This window comes from Aquarana catesbeiana, linkage group LG04 (assembly GCF_042186555.1).
Source record: "Aquarana catesbeiana isolate 2022-GZ linkage group LG04, ASM4218655v1, whole genome shotgun sequence".
Classification (NCBI taxonomy): Eukaryota; Metazoa; Chordata; class Amphibia; order Anura; family Ranidae; genus Aquarana; species Aquarana catesbeiana.
Window position 1 is genome coordinate 234,326,636 of NC_133327.1, and position 16,135 is coordinate 234,342,770.

Here is a 16,135-nt window from a genome sequence, read left to right on the forward strand (position 1 = left end):
ACAGCGATCACTGCTCCCGATGACAGGGAGCAGTGATCTCTGTCATGTCACAAGGCAGAACAGGGAAATGCCTTGTTTACAATGCCTTGTTCTGCGGCTCCGTGACACAATCGCCGGGAGACCGACAGACATCGGGCATGGTCAAGCTGTACGCGGCGGGCGCGCACAGTTAAATTAAAGGGGACGTACAGGTACGCCCATTTACCCACCGCTGCGATTGTGCCAACGTATATTGCCGTGCAGAGGTCGGCAAGTGGTTAAACTATATGGTGCCAGTTTAGGGTGTAAAGGGTTAACTATGTAGATAACCAGACCCACCGATGTTTGCTGTCAGTCTGCTGGCACTTAGATTGTGGTCCTGTGAACTGGAGAATCTTTGTGTAGGGTGAGGCTGAGAGTGTCATTATCGCATATCAGTGACAGCGCAATGTGAGCTTGACCAGCCATTCACAGTTGGTGAAGATGTCTGGGGTCTGACGCTGCATTCATCACACTGAGATCCTATTCTAAGTTCAGAATTCCAAGTTACAAATTCCAAATTTGGAGTTCCGAATTCCAGATTCTAAATTCTCAAATCCAAATTCTGAGTTCCGACTTTTACGTTTTTTAAGTTCTGAATCCTAAGTTCCGAATTTTTAATTTTTAATTCCAAGTTCCAAATTCTAGATCTTGTGTTCCAAATTCTGAATTCCATATTCTGAGTTCCGAATTCCAAATTCCAAGTTTAGAATTTAAAGTTCTGTACTTCTAATTCTGAATTCCAAATTCTGTAAACTTATATGACAGTAACATTGTGGTGTAAACAGAACACATAGGGGTTGATTTACTAGAACTAGAAATTGCAAAATCCAGTACAGCTGTGTATGGTAGCCAATCAGCTTCAAATTTCAGCTTATTCAATTAAAGTGATACTAAAGTCTTGTTTTTTTTTTTTTTCAATTGAAATAACAAACATGCTATACTTACCTGCTCAGTGCAGTTGGTTTTGCACAGGACAGCCCAGATTCTCCTCTTTGTGGGTCCCTGGCTGGAGCTCCTGGCCCCTCCCTCCTGTTGAGTGCCCCCACAGCAAGCAGCTTGCTATAGGGGCACCTGAGCTGAGCTGCAGCTATCTGTTCAGACACTGAGCCACGTCTGTTCAGACACTCAGTTAGCCTCCTGATTGGCTAACTGAATTTGACAGCAGCGGGAGCCAATGGCCCAGCTGCTGTGTCTCAGCCAATCAGAACCAGACGGCTGAGGGACTTATGGACATCGCTGGATAAAGATTAGTCCATATAAGTATTAGGGGGCTGAGGGGGCTGCTGCACACAGAAGGCTTTTTATCTTAATGCATAGAATGCATTAAAGTGGGGTTCTGGCCGTAGCTGCTGACTTTTAATAAGGAAAATTACCTGTCCAGCGAGCCCGCGATATCGGCCCCCCCGAGGCTGATCCGTCCATCGGATCGGCCAGCGACACCTCCATCCTAACTAAGGGAAACAGGCAGTGGAGCCTTGCGGCTTCACTGCCAGTTTCCTATTGCGCATGCGCAAGCGGCGCCGTGCTCTATGAATGGCCCGTTGTTTCCTGGGACACACACATTTCCCAGAAGGCGACGGGGCCGCTCACCTTAGGAGGAGGAAGCACCGCGGAATAGGAAGAGGCAGATTAGGAAGACTGCCTAGCAACAGGGGTTTCAGGTAAGTTAAAAAAAATGTTTTTTTTTTAATTTTTTATGAATTTTAATGCCATTTCCTTTTTTAGGCTGGACCTCCCAGCTGCACCAACCCCCCCATCCCCCCCCCCCCCAAAAAAAAATTTCTTTGTGAAAAATTGCCTTATTCACAGCTATTTTCTGACAGAACTTTAAAGCCAAAATTACAGAATAAGATGCTGGCTACATGATGTAGTGAGCAATGAAGAGATTGATAGAAAAACATGACAGGAAGACCACAAAGTCAACACCCTCCTCGGTTGAGTATGTTGTCAATGCCTCCAAAGGAGCCGTGCCTTTTCCAATATATTCCCATTGTATAGCCAACATGATCCATGCAGCAATTGTTCTGGATGTTGCTTACTTTACTTTGTTCTTACCAAGTGACCAAGAGATGGCCTGAATCTCTAAATTAATTCATAGCATCATCTGAATAAGCTTTTAGTGTCCTGCTGACAGCCAATGAAGGGATCTGATCATCCCCAGTTATCCTAATTGTGAGCAGTGGCATCACTAAGGTGGGGCCACATGGGTCCCTGACCCCCCAACAGAATACTGTGGCCCCCACGATCGGCACGGCAATTACAGAGCGATTCTCTGTAGGCTCCCAGCTGCTGGAGGGAGAGACACACAGAGGGCATTGCTCTGTAATTGCTGTTCTCCCTGTGATGTTGTGTAAAGTTTGTAGTCCGGGTCTCCTGCTTGTCATAATGACAGAAGGCAGAGCCAGCTCCAGCAGCAGCGCTTCCACCTTTAATCCCGCCCCTGTGTGTGTGCAAAACAACATCTCCAACCTGTGCACACAGCAGTAAGATGCAGGGCTGCATGATGTCAGTGTCCCGACTCCTGACCATCAAAGGGAGGGGGGATATTTGCATCTCATCTCAGTGTTAGCCAATAATGCTTTGTCTGCTGCAGCCCCTCCCTCTTCCCCTCCCGCCCGCCACATTTTGACTTCAGTTCAAGGAAGAAGCCAGAATCAGTCCTCAGCTTGCTAGCTTCCATGTGAGTTTTTTTTTTACTTTACTTCAGGTAGGGGGAGAAGGAGGTTCTGCAGCAGCAGGGACAGCCATAGAATCATAATTTTAGTGCAGGTGATGGAGGAAGAGGGGAACAGGACCAGCATTATCTTATCTATTCATGTTGTCATGTATATACTCTGGCACTACCACCTAACCTGGCACTACCACCCTAACCTGGCACTACCACCCTAACCTGGCACTACTACCTAACCTGGCACTGCCACCTAGCCTGCCATTACCACCTAACCTGGCACTATATCACCCTAATCTGGCACTACCACCCTAACCTGGCACTACCACCTAACCTGTCACTATACCACCTACCCTGGCACTACCACCTATCCTGGCACTATACCACCCTAACCTGGCACTATACCACCCTAACCTGGCACTATACCACCTAGCCTGGCACTACCACCTAACATGACACTACCACCTAACATGACACTACCACCTAACCTGGCACTATACCACCCTAACCTGGCCCTACCACCTAGCCTGCCACTACCACCTAGCCTGCCACTATCACCTAACCTGACACTACCACCTAACCTGACACTACCACCTAACCTGGCACTATCACCTAACCTGGCACTATCACCTAACCTGCCACTACCACCTAGCCTGCCACTATCACCTAACCTGCCAATACCACCTATCCTGCCAATACCACCTATCCTGCCACTACCACCTAACCTGGCACTACCCCCTAGCCTGCCGCTACCTCCTAGCCTGCCACTGACACTACTACCTAACCTGGCACTACCACCTAACCTGGCACTACCCCCTAGCCTGCCACTACCTCCTAGTCTACCACTGACACTACCACCTAACCTGGCACTACCACCTATCCTGCTACTACCTCCTAGCCTGCCACTACCACCTAACCTGGTACTACCACCTAACCTGGCACTACAACCTAGCCTGCCAATACCACCTAACCTGGCACTACTGTATATCACCTAACTTGGCACTATAACCTAACCTGGCACTACTGTATATCACCTAACCTGGCACTATATCACCCTAACCTGGCACTATATCACTCTAACCTGGCACTATATCACTTAACCTGGTACTATATCACCTAACCTGGCACTATATCATCTGTTAAATTTTAAAAGCAGCGGCAAACCTGCTGATCTCACAGGTTTGTTAATGTGACAGAACAGCGCTGCTTTTATAATTCAACATGTAAACAGTCCAATGGATTTCCAAATACTGTAATTCACCATATATGCTCCGTTTCCTGTTAAAAATAACTGTGGTGCAAAACTCCGGTGGGTGTAATAAGATGTCTGCTTGCCCCCTTCTCTGTGTATCGTTACTGTGAAGGAGTATGGGGTGTAGCAAGATGGCGGCGATGAAACGTCACTTCCATTACCAATTCCGACAAGTCGCCTAATCTGACAGAACACCGGCATTCCAGGAATGTAACTGTTTTTTAAAACCATTAAATCAACGGGTTTAGTTCCACTTTCCAATTTACTCCTGTTCAAGGGACTCTTCAGCAAAATGGCAGCCTCCAGCAAGAAGAAACAGGAGCAATGCTGGAGGCAGTTTACAGTACATGCTAATTTTGGTAGCATAAATAATAATGTGGAATGTATGTTCCTTGCTGAAGAACATTATATTTTATCAAGCTGTTAAGTTCTGCTTTAAGCATGACTGTACATCTGTGGGAAGGGCCTTGTTTGCCTGCATGGGATGCACGCATTTATGTGTAGGTCGTCCCATTCATGTATGTTGGTGTGCAGCTGCTGCATGGACACTGCATCACAATAGACATGAATAGGAGTGCCTCCATGGGGATGCACTAAAGACCTGTGCGGGCAAACGCGGCCCTTTGCATATATATATATATATATATAAGCTTAAGCGGATCTTCAATCTGCCTTGTTCAGCGGCTCCACCTTGCAGGTGCTGCCATTATGGTGTGTGCGCAGATGTGCACTCAGGCTCTGCCCAACCTTCAGGTCTTGGCAGAACTTGTCAAAACATCTGCGCATGCGTCCTTTAAATGCCACACACGTGCCATGATAAAAAGGTTTCTAGCTTCCTCTATTAGCGACCTTTGCACATGAGCAGTAAAACCTGCGTGTGCACAGATACTGAGTTCCTTCATTGTGTAAACAGATGTGCTTACAGGGGTCTCTTGGGGCCGCACATTGGGGGGGCAATGACAAAGTCTCGCCAAGGTGAGGAAAGTGAAAATAGCTGAGAAAAGCACAAATAAAATCCTAAAAAAAAAAGGAATGTCCATTACTAAGAGAGGGAGGTGGCGGTGAAGACAGCTTCAAAGTTAGGGTGAAGGTCTGCTTCATGTACGCCCGTGTGAACAAGGCCTGAAATAATGAATGTTGGTGGCCACAGAAGTCCTAATCCTGGACCAAACTTCTCATGTACATTACAGTAAGTACACATTTTTGCCACATTGCACATTTTTGGGGGATTTTCAATCCTTTGCTTTTTTCTGTCACTACGGTTGAAAATGATTGGCAGCTTGCCAGATTAACCATTGAAACCTTTGGAATGAAATTCTGCTGGTGTATGGGCAGAGTGTGAGGATTCCATCCCATGGGGGTAGGTATAATAGATGTGTTGTGATAAGTCTGGAGCTAAGGAATTCTTTACTGCCATGACCAGAGCTGGGACTTTGTGTGTATCCTCCTTTTTCTGCTCTCACATAAACTGGAATGTATGTCACAGCCAGGGGGAAGCTCCAGCCCCAGTCTGCCTGGTAAATTCTAGCCGTGTTATTTTTAAATAAAGCATCTATAAGGAATAATAAAAAAAAAAAAAAAATAGAAGCGTGTAGTGGAGAGTGACGTCACCGGATGCCGGAAGCAGGAACGGAAACTGAGCGGCTGAGGAGGAGGAAAAATACAACAAATCCAACGGCGTTTACAGAGTTGGAACCGGGCGAGGGCTGAGTTCGAGGTGCCGCATTGTTCCGACAACTTTGGGGGGGCCTCCTGTTCCCCCCGGCCTGGGGGACTATGAGGGCGGAGTGAGAGCACCGGAGGAGGTTCTGGGGGCACGCTGAGGTAAATATGTCTGTGTGTTGGGTGGAGGCTGTGGGTCACACTGGAGTTGTCTGCCTGGGTAGGTGTCCCTAGGATTGTCAGTACAGCCTGTCCCTGGAAATGGCTTTCTTGTGCATTTCTATCTACTGAAATCCTATTCCTTCCAGTGGGCTGTGTATACACTGTGTGCTGGGAGTGGAGGACACTGGGGGGAGTAGGACTAGAAACATGGCAAGATACATGACTTCCCATAGAGGACGCTTCCCTTCAGCCCTCTCTGTTGTATCATATGAGTAACCCCCCCTCCTTCCTTTTCCCAGATTGTACCTCGCTACTCAATTGACTTGTACCCCTCCCCTTTCTACTACTACTCGATCGACTTGTACCCCTCCCCTCTCTACTACTACTCGATCGACTTGTACCCCTCCCCTCTCTACTACTACTCGATCGACTTGTACCCCTCCCCTCTCTACTACTACTCGATCGACTTGTACCCCTCTCTACTACTACTACTACTACTCCTCGATCGACTTGTACCCCTCTCTACTACTACTACTCGATCGACTTGTACCCCTCTCTACTACTACTCGATCGACTTGTACCTCTCTCTACTACTACTACTCGATCGACTTGTACCCCTCCCCTCTCTACTATTAGATCGACTTGTACCCCTCCCCTCTCTACTATTAGATCGACTTGTACCCCTCCCCTCTCTACTATTAGATCGACTTGTACCCCTCCCCTCTCTACTATTAGATCGACTTGTACCCCTCCCCTCTCTACTATTAGATCGACTTGTACCCCTCCCCTCTCTACTATTAGATCGACTTGTACCCCTCCCCTCTCTACTATTAGATCGACTTGTACCCCTCCCCTCTCTACTATTAGATCGACTTGTACCCCTCCCCTCTCTACTATTAGATCGACTTGTACCCCTCCCCTCTCTACTATTAGATCGACTTGTACCCCTCCCCTCTCTACTATTAGATCGACTTGTACCCCTCCCCTCTCTACTACTAGATCGACTTGTACCCCTCCCCACTACTAGATCGACTTGTACCCCTCCCCTCTCAACTACTATTAGATCGACTTGTACCCCTCCCCTCTCTACTACTATTAGATCGACTTGTACCCCTCCCCTCTCTACTACTATTAGATCGACTTGTACCCCTCCCCTCTCTACTACTATTAGATCGACTTGTACCCCTCCCCTCTCTACTACTATTAGATCGACTTGTACCCCTCCCCTCTCTACTACTATTAGATCGACTTGTACCCCTCCCCTCTCTACTACTATTAGATCGACTTGTACCCCTCCCCTCTCTACTACTATTAGATCGACTTGTACCCCTCCCCTCTCTACTACTATTAGATCGACTTGTACCCCTCCCCTCTCTACTACTATTAGATCGACTTGTACCCCTCCCCTCTCTACTACTATTAGATCGACTTGTACCCCTCCCCTCTCTACTACTATTAGATCGACTTGTACCCCTCCCCTCTCTACTACTATTAGATCGACTTGTACCCCTCCCCTCTCTACTACTATTAGATCGACTTGTACTCCTCCCCTCTCTACTACTACTACTAGATCGACTTGTACCCCTCCCCTCCCTACTACTAGATCGACTTGTACCCCTCTCTACTACTATTAGATCGACTTGTACCCCTCCCCTCTCTGCTCTACTAGATCGACTTGTACCCCTCCCCTCTCTGCTCTACTAGATCGACTTGTACCCCTCCCCTCTCTGCTCTACTAGATCGACTTGTACCCCTCCCCTCTCTGCTCTACTAGATCGACTTGTACCCCTCCCCTCTCTGCTCTACTAGATCGACTTGTACCCCTCCCCCCTCTGCTCTACTAGATCGACTTGTACCCCTCCCCCCTCTATTATAGCATATATTAGACTGCTTGTTTATCATTGCTCTCACCTATACCTAGCTTGTGACTCTCCTTTTTCCTATACTATATATGAGCCCTTCGTGCAGCTTGTACCTTTTATGAGACCTCTCCCCATCTTGTACTTCATCCCACTCTCCTCCCCCAAAAATAGGACTCCCCAGCATGTACCTCTGTCTTATACTATACCTTAGACACCCCCCATTGCACCTCAACCCTCTTTCCTATACTATATATGAGCCCCCTCCCAGCTTTAATCTTACCCCTCCCTCTTATAGCATATATTAGGACTTCCACCCCTTTCTGCAATACCATATATGAGAACCCTTTCCCCTGTCTGCAATTCTGTATATGAGGTTGTACCTCACCCCTTGCTCATATTTCCCATATATTAGGACCCCCCCCCCCTCTCTCACCCAGCTTGTACCTCAAACTCTCTCCTATAATATACCATATAGGATGACTTTCCCTTAGTCTATATGAAATGACCACCCCTCAACTTGTACCTCACCCCTCTCTCTCCTACAGTGGGGGGGAATCATTATTTGATGCCCTGCAGATTTTGTAAGTTTGCACACTTACAAAGAAATGAAGGGTCTATAATTTTTATTATAGGTGTATTTTAAATGATAGACAGAATCGACCAAAAATCCATACAAAATCACAATACTAATTTTATAAATTGAGCTGCAGTTCAGTGACTAAAATAAGTATTTGATCCCCAAGCAAAACATGACTTAGTACTTGGTGGAGAAACCCTTGTTGACAAGCACAGAGGTAAGACGTTTCTTGTAGATGGTTACCAGGTTTGCACACATCTCAGGAGGGATTTTGGTCCACTCTTCTTTACAGATAATCTTCTCTAAATCCTTAGTTTCTTGGCTGTCGCTTGGCAACTCGAAGTTTCAGCTCCCTCCATAAATGTTTTATAAGATTAAGGTCTGGAGACTGGCTAGACCACTCCATGACCTTATTTATGAGACCTCCCCAGATTTTTCCTCTTCCCTCTCTCCTATACCATATGTGACCTCCCAGCTTGTACCTCACCCCTCTTTCCTTTTACACAGAAGATATTTTCACATAATCTACAAATCATACAGATTTTCTGTACAGAATGTAAATAGTGCTCATTAGAGGAAAAGAAGTGAGCAGGCAGGCTTCATCTGTAAATCCAAAAAGTTAATTTTATTCTCCCTGAGACAAAGGATTAAAAATGTTAATTATATGCATATGTTTCAAAGCACATTTTATAGGCCAGGATTTTAAATGTGAATAGTGAGACCAAGCAAAAAAAGGTTTTTATTCAAAACTTCACAACTGAGGAGCAGCATAAAGATACACTAACTAGTGACCAGTTGTAATGATGATACACTGCAATTCACTAAAAACAGCCAATGCAGTATAGTTTTTGCTTAGGATCAAGCTGCTGCTGTGCAAGAATATTTGTTGGGTTACAGTGCTTTGGCACCACTAACCCCTTTATGACCACCCAACACATACAGTTAGGACCATATATATTTAGACACAGGCACAATTTTCATACTTTTGGCTCTGTTTGCCACCAGAGTAAAATGAAAACGAAACAAAATCCAAATGAATTTGAAGTGCAGAAGACTTTCAGCTTTAATTCAAGAGGTTGAACATAAATAAGTACAAATTTTAGGAACTGCAACCATTTTTATACACAGTCCCCATATTTTCAGGGGCTCAAATGTAATTAGACAAATGAGTATAATCATGTTAATTTTTAGTATTTTGTTGAGAATCCTTTACTGGCAATGACTGCCTGATGTCTGGAACCCATGGGCATTACCAAAGACTGTTTCCTCCTTTCTGATGCTTTTCCAGGCTCTAACTGCAGCTGTCTGCAGTTGTACTTTTTTTGCTGGACTTTCTGCCTTTAGTTTTGCCTACAGCAAGTGAAATGCATGCTCTATTGGGTTGAGATCGGCCATTGCAGAATATTCCTCCACTTTTCTTTCAAAAGCTCCTGGGTTGCTTTTGCAGTGTGTTTTTGATCATTGTCTATCTGTACTGTGAAGCGCCATCCAATCAACTTTGCTGCATTTGGCTGAATCAGGGCTGACTGTATATCTCTAAACACTGCAGAAATCATCCAGCTGTGTCTGTTTTTCTTTCACATCATCAATAAACACCAATGACCCAGTGCCACTGGAAGCCATGCATGCCCTTACCATCATACTGCCTCCACCATGTTTTACAGATGACTTTGTGTGCTTTGGATCATGAGCTATTCCAAGCCTTCTCCACACCTTTTTTATTTTTATTTTTTTCTTCCCGTCATTCTGGTACAAATTAATCTTAGTTTCATCCGTCTAAAGAATACTTTTCCAGAACTGGTCTGGCTTTTTTAGTTGTTTTTTGGCAAAGTCTTATCTGGCTTTTCTATTCTTCAGGCTTATGAATGGTTTGGACCTTTTGTGGTGAACCCTCTGTATTTGGTCTTGCGAAGTCTTCTCTTGATTGTAGACTTTGAAAATGATATGCCCACCTCCTGGAGCGTCTCTTTCACTTGTCAAAGTTGTGAATAGATTTTTCTTTATCATAGAGAGGATCCTGCGATCATCCACCACTGTTGTCTTCCGTGAACGTCCAGGCCTTTTTTTATGTTGCTGAGCTCACCAGTGCGTGCTTTCCTCAAAACTTATCAAACTGTTGACTTGGCCACTCCTAATGTTGCTGCAAACTCTCTGATGGATTTGTTTAGTTTTTGAAGCCTTACAATGGCCTGTTTCACTTGGATGGACAGCACATTTGAATGCATCATGTAGGTTCACAGCAATAGATTCCTAATGCAAATACCACACTTATGCCCCGTACACACGATCGGACTTTCCGACAACAAAACTGTGGAATTTTGTTCGAAGGTTGTTGGCTCCAACATGTCTTGCATACACACGGTCACACAAATGTTGGCCAACAGTTACAAACGTGGTGACGTACGACGAGCCGAGAAAAAGGAAGTTCAATAGCCGGTGCGCCTCCTTCAGCTTGATTCCGATCAGCATGCGTGAACTTTTGTTCATCGAACTTGTGTACACACGATCGAAAATTCCGACAAAGTTTTTTTGTTGGCGGTAAATTTGAGAACCTGCTAGCCAACATTTGTTGGCGGAAAGTCCGACAAAAAATGTTCGATGGCGCATACACACAGTCAGACTTTTTTCGCCAGCAAGCTCACATCCAACATTTTGTTGTTGGAAAATCTGATTGTGTGTACGGGGCATTAGAATCCACTCCAGACCTTTTACCTGCTTAAAGGGGTTGTAAACTCTTGTGTGTGTGTGTGTTTTTTTTTTTTTTTTTTTTTTTTCCCTTAATGCATCCTATGCATTAGGGTGAAAAAACTTCTGGCAGTCACCTGCCCCCCAGCCCTCCCGTTTTACTTATCTGAGCCCTGGAATTCACTCGGTGGTGATGCGCTGTTCCTCTCTCCACGGATGCGCTGTTCCTCTCTCCACGGGGTCCCGGCTTTTGATTGGATAGATAGCAGTGTAGCCATTGGCTCCTGCTGCTTTCAGTCCAATCCAATGAAGCGGGGTCGGGGCCGAGTCCGGCATGACACAAATGCTGGACTCGGGAGCGCGCCCGCAAGGTAACCCCCCCCCTCCTCCCCGGGAGAGCGCTTCTCCTAGGGGATTATCTGATGTGGGAAGGAGCCGTGAGAGCCGCCGGGAGACCCCAGAAATCGAGGCTCGGGGCCACTCTGTGCAATGCGAGCTGCACAGTGGAGGTAAGTATGACATGTTTGTTATTTAAAAACAAAAAAAAAAAAGCTTTACAATCACTTTAACCACCTCAATACAGGGCACTTTCACCCCCTTCCTGCCCAAGCCATTTTTCAGCTTTCAGCACTGTCGCACTTTGACAATTGCGCGGTCATGTTACACTGCACCCTAATGAAATTTTTATCATTTTTTCCCCACAAATAGAGCTCTCTTTTGGTGGTATTTGATCACCTCCTGTGGTTTTTGTTTATTGCGCTATAAACAAAAGAAGAGGGACAAGTTTGAAAAAACACAAAATTTTTTGCTATAATATCCAATTTTTTTTTTTTTTTTTTTTTTACTAGTAATGGGGGTGATCTGCTATTTTTATTGTGGCGGACAGATCGGACACTTTTGACACATTTTTGGGACCATTCACGTTTATACAGCGATCCATGCTATAAAAATGCATTCATTACTGTGTAAATATGACTGGCAGGGAAGGGATTAACACTAGGGGGTGATCGAGGGGTTAATGTGTGTCCTAGGGAGTTGATTCTAACTGTGGGGGGAGGGGACTGACTGGGTGAGGTGACTGATCGGTGTTCCTCTGTACAAGGGACACACATCGGTCTCCTCTCCTCTTTGACAGGACGTGGATTTGTGTGTTTACACACACAGATCCACGATCCTGCTCGGTTGCTGGGCAATTGCGGGTGCCCGGCGGACATAGCGGCTGCCGGGCACGCACATCGGGTCCGCAGTGACGCGGCGGGCACCCCCTAGTGGCTCAGGAAGGCGGTCACGCCATATGACGTCCACCCAGAAGGAGAGCTGTCTCGTCCCACCGTCATATGACAGTGGGCGGGCAGCTAGTGGTTAATTGATAAATGGGTTACTCCTTTGTTATTTACAAAGGAGTAACCCATACTGGCCATGAAAAAGCTTTTGATTCAATTGTCCTATTACTTTTGGTCTCTTAAAAAAGGGGGGTGACTATTCCTAAGAGGTGTAATTCCTAAACCCTTCCTCCGATTTGTATGTACATACCCTCAAATTAAACCTGAGTGTACACTTTCAGCCCATATCTATTATATAATTATAACCTGAATATGTTATGGTAAATACATTTAAAAAAAAAAAAAAAAAACTAAAATTGTACCTGTGTCCAAATATATATGGACCTAAAGATGTGTCATGGCAAAGTGCGAGCTTTAACGCCCACACCCCGCACATATGCATCGTTATACAGCTAGTGAGAGCATGAGCTCTCGTTCAGTGGTAAAGAATGGTACCAGCGGGAGCAGCTTCCGATCACGTGAGCACCGTAACAGCGGTCGCTTGATCGCTGATTCTTTAACCACCTCAAATCTTTTTCATTCTTCAGCTCTCAGCGCTGTCACAATTTGAATGACAATTACTCAGTCATGCAGCACTGTACTCCAAATTAAATTTTCACTAATTATATACTGGACATTGGGGGTTATTTATGAAAGGCAAATCCATTTTGCGCTACAAGTGCAAAGTGCACTTGGAAGTGCAGTCTCTGCAGATCCGAGGGGGACATGCAAGGAAAATAAAAAAAAAAAACAAAAAAAACAAAAAACAGCATTTTAGCTTGCACATGATTGGATGACAAAATCAGCAGAGCTTCCACTCATTTCAGATCTTCCCCTTAGATTTACAGCGACTGCACTTCCAAGTGCACTTTCAGTGCAATTTCAAGTACGCTTTGCACTTGTAGTTTGCACTTGTAGTGCAAAGTGGATTTGCCTTTTGTAAATAACCCCCATTGTATCTTGTGTATCACAGAAATCAACCAATGTACTGTAAGGGTCACCTCTGTATGAGTTTAGGGAATGTAGCATTGTCTATAGCAGTTCTATTTACTAGAAGTCAAGCAAGCCTACTGGTATGTGATTTCCCCCAGGAATGCCATGTTCACTGGCCAGGAAGTACAGGAGGTAAAAGAAGAGAGAGTGTTCCTGTGGGTCCAGGAGTGCAGTTGTCAGCATGGGATGGCTAGTACTGGTGTCTCAAAGAAACCTAGTCAGACATTCAGGTGGGTCAGTTCTGGCACAGGCAGAAACGTGGTCAATAAACAGGGCAGGGTTAGTACAGGAAATAATCAGGGACACCAGCTGTGATTTGCTGCACTAATGGGGTTTGTTCACAATGAAAGTTGGGGGGTGGTAAAACCTTGTGGTTGAGTTGCGGGTTTATAACCCCTCAACCACTACCCTCTTTAGCTGCAGCTGCTGAGGGTATACACAGGCAGGAATTATACCCCCTCTGCACCTGCAGATTGTGACTCATTCAAGTGAATAGAGTTGTTTGTGCTGGGTTAAAGGGACTAAAGCAGGTGGTAAGGAGGTGATACAATGCCTGCTCACTGCCTGTCCAATGCTCTCTGAAGAGCCATCCAAACACAGATGGCTCTTCAGAGAACATCACACATGTGAACAAGTCCTTATGGTGACACTGACTGGTGTGGCAGTGATAAGGGACACTCTAACTGGTGTGGCAGTGATTATGGATGGTATGACTAGTGTGGCAGTGATCAGGGACAATGTAACTGGTGTAGCTGTGATTATAGACAATATGACTGGTGTGGCGGTGACCAATCACAGAGCTCACACAGTATTAAACGACAGTAATGTTTACTACTGTGACTGATCGCTGAGATTAATCACATAGTACCAGGGCTGCGCACAACGACCTGGTCCTGCAATCAGTAATTCACTGGACACGGCGGGTCACAGATTGTGCCACTAGCCAATCTAGAAAGCGCACATCCGCAGTGGCCGATGCAGGAGGACGTATTGGTACATCCAGCTGCATCGGCCCTGCTCCCATGAGGTTGTTTTTATACAGTGGCTGGACAGGAGGTGAATAATGTGACATTGGGACAGTAAGTGCCCATTCACACCTGAGCGTTTTGTAGCTTGAAGCCTGTAGCTACAAAATGCTTGAGGGGAAAAAATCCATTATTCTCTATGGAGATGGTTCACATCTCTACTCCAAGTCGCCTGAAGCCAAACGCCTGATAGTCAAACAAGTTCTGGACCCTTTTTTGTCGCGCGAATCGGGCAGATTTGGGCGTTTTTGGAGCAGGAAGCAGATGACAAAATCTAACAACAAATGATGAAACATATGATCATTTTTCCTATTGGCTAATAAAAAAAACCGCCAAAGCTCAAAATCGGCGGACAACGCTGCATGGAAACGCGCAAATATGCCCGAAAAAACGCACGTCAAAACGCCGGAAAAAAACGCTCAAACGCTACGCTCAGGTGTGAATAGGGCCTTAAGGAAGGGTTTATGACAGAAATCTAATATTTACAAAGCTTATTTTATGGATGTAGAAATTGTTTGTTTTGTACAACTGTCACATGCTGAAGAAAAACGAATCCCCGTGACTAGGCTTCATTGGCGGAGTGAAATATGGTGGGGGCGTGGCCTGGTTGGAGCCTGGGCGGAGGCTGTCATACATCCTTTTTTTTTTTTTTTTTTTTATATGGGGGTTTTGAAGAGATGTGCAACTTCAGGGCTTTTTCCCTTTTCCATTAGATGTCTAGAGTTGGGACAAGCTCTGTCCTTGTCTGCACTCCAAGCAGTTGCCACATCAAAGGACCTAGTGGAGCCTTGAGCAGCACTTGTAAATTTTAGTTTGGGTCATTGGGCACCACCAATGCTCAATTTTTCTGCACAAAGACCATAACAGAAATCTATGACCAAGCCTGGTGAGTGGGTGAAACATGTCAGAGGACATGGCATGTGAAGTGGTGCAGCTGAGGCCAGCTTATACATGTTAACCACATAGGTGGCGATTCCCCCCCCCCCCCCCCCCCCCCCCAAGTATGCTAAAAGAAATCTACACCTGCAGCGCACAGGATGAACCCTGCGCTAACAAATATTCAGCATACCTGCAACTGTCTTACAGCTTCAGAAAATTGGGCCTAGGTACTTTACGTCGCTTCGCCTTTTAGGCACTAGGGGCGATGGGCACTCACGATCGCTCATGACAGAGCGAGAACCGGGATCTGTGTGTGTAAACACACAAATCCCGGTTCTTTCAGAGGAGAGAGGTAGTATGAACACACAAAGTATGAATCTCTCTCCCTCTCCCCCTCTCCCCCTCTCCCCCTCTCTTCCCTCTCCCCCTCTCCCCCTCTCCCCCTCTCCCCTCTCCCCCTCTCCCCTCTCCCCCTCTCCCCCTCTCCCCCTCTCCCCCTCTCCCCCTCTCCCCCTCTCCCCCTCTCCCCCTATTCAGTCCCATCCCCCCTACAGTTAGAACTCACCTAGGAACACAGTTAACCCCTTCCCTGCAGTGACATTTTTATAGCACTGATCACTGTATAATTGTCAAGTGTCCCATTTGTCCACCGCAATATTGCAATAAAGATGCAATAAATCTATACCTTATTTTGTATACCCTATCTTCTTTCTTTCTTTCTTTCTTTCTTTCTTTCTTTCTTTCTTTCTTTCTTTCTTTCTTTCTTTCTTTCTTCTTTCTTTCTTTCTTTCTTTCTTCTTTCTTTCTTTCTTTCTTTCTTTCTTTCTTTCTTTCTTTCTTTCTTTCTTTCTTTCTTTCTTCCTTCCTTCCTTCCTTCCTTCCTTCCTTCCTTCCTTCCTTCCTTCCTTCCTTCCTTCCTTCCTTCCTTCCTTCCTTCCTTCCTTCCTTCCTTCCTTCCTTCCTCCTTCCTTCCTTCCTTCCTTCCTTCCTTCTTCCTTCCTTCCTTCCTTCCTTCCTTCCTTCCTTC

At 45.7% G+C, this 16,135-nt stretch overlaps 1 protein-coding gene across 2 annotated transcripts in view; it reads left to right on the forward strand.

Moving 5' to 3' along the window:
• Positions 1 to 5,134: 5,134 nt before the first annotated feature.
• Positions 5,135 to 16,135, forward strand: part of PIK3CA (phosphatidylinositol-4,5-bisphosphate 3-kinase catalytic subunit alpha) — a 242,171-nt gene continuing 231,170 nt past the window's right edge. For both annotated transcript variants that reach the window (XM_073626255.1, XM_073626254.1), the window contains exon 1: positions 5,135 to 5,765. The gene's annotated coding sequence lies outside the window, so the exon portion shown is untranslated. The remainder of the gene's footprint in view (positions 5,766 to 16,135) is intronic.